Here is a 1,361-nt window from a genome sequence, read left to right on the forward strand (position 1 = left end):
TAGGAAGGAGTCAGTTGAGATTTGGAGGAATTTACAGCAAAAGATATTTAGAGAGTTATTACCTTTCACTCCAAAGAGCTCTAAAAATGGAGAAATAGCAGGTCAACTCTGTGGCAGGTCAAGGGTCAAGGATCTGTCTGGCTCAAAGCAGATCAAAGTCAAGTGAAGAAGCCTTGAATTCCCTCTATGGTCCGTAGCACATTATCATTGCAAATCAAACTCGATGAGAACTGTCAACAATAAATGCTGGAACATTTAGTAATGAATGAGCAAGTGAAATGCATAGAAATAAACTAAACACGTGAAATGCATAGAAATATACTAAACTAATATACTTTTTTTAATCTTCTCTCTCTTTCTTTTGCTCACTTGCCCTGTCCATCACCCCCCCACACACACACACACACACACACAAACAGACATGCACATGCACACACAGACACACACCACTAACTCTCGCTTGGTCCTTTGTGGTGGGGAACAAACCTGTGATTTCAGCATGCTTTACTGGCAGATAGTCAACTCGAATACACTCTTTTACTGCACACAGACTTCCAATGAAATCTTTACGCATGCACACACACACACACACACCTAGAGTGAAAGAGAGATATGACTGTGCTATTATTTAATTCCTTTACAGTCTTTACTCAAACCATATTTAACCTGTAATTAGCTGAACACATTGTCCTAATTCCAGTCAGATTACAACAGTAATCTGTAAGACCCTTAATGTCAAAGTTGGGGTCGGCCTCCATAATTTGTACTGCTTTGCTTAGCATAGTTTGTTTACTAAAAGCAAAAGTGAGGTATTAAAAGGGAGAGAGAGAGGTTCAGTTATGATCCCTGAATACATGATGAGAGGAGGCAAGAGAGGGAAGAGAAGGTAGAGAAAGAAGACACTGTCAGAGACATTGAGTTTTAATTTACAGTTTAAATGAAATTACATGTTTTCATTACATGTCGCTAACCTGCGGTTGACCCTGAAAGAATCGGTCAAGCGTAGGTACAGAGAGAGAGAATCTGAAACATGTCATAATGAAAGCCACCTTAAATGTCACAGGACTGCTTGTCTCCATTCAGCAGATGTTCAGTTCAAACTATGTGGTGGTGGTGGTGGTGGGGTGGGTGCGTGTGGGGGGGGGGGGGGGGGTGGTGTGTTACACACACAGCTTCCCTCTTCTGTTCTTTGTTTAAGCCATCGAGGGGGTGACAGCTTATAATTTTGCATGGCGTTGCGTAGAATAGCTTACATTACTTAGCTCTAGAGTGAAGTGATCGAAACAAGGGACAAGTATGGCACACATGCATGCATACTCACACATGCACACACACACACACGCACACACGCGCACGCACAC

The sequence above is a fragment of the Clupea harengus genome, chromosome 15 (genome assembly GCF_900700415.2).
Source record: "Clupea harengus chromosome 15, Ch_v2.0.2, whole genome shotgun sequence".
NCBI classification, from domain to species: domain Eukaryota; kingdom Metazoa; phylum Chordata; class Actinopteri; order Clupeiformes; family Clupeidae; genus Clupea; species Clupea harengus.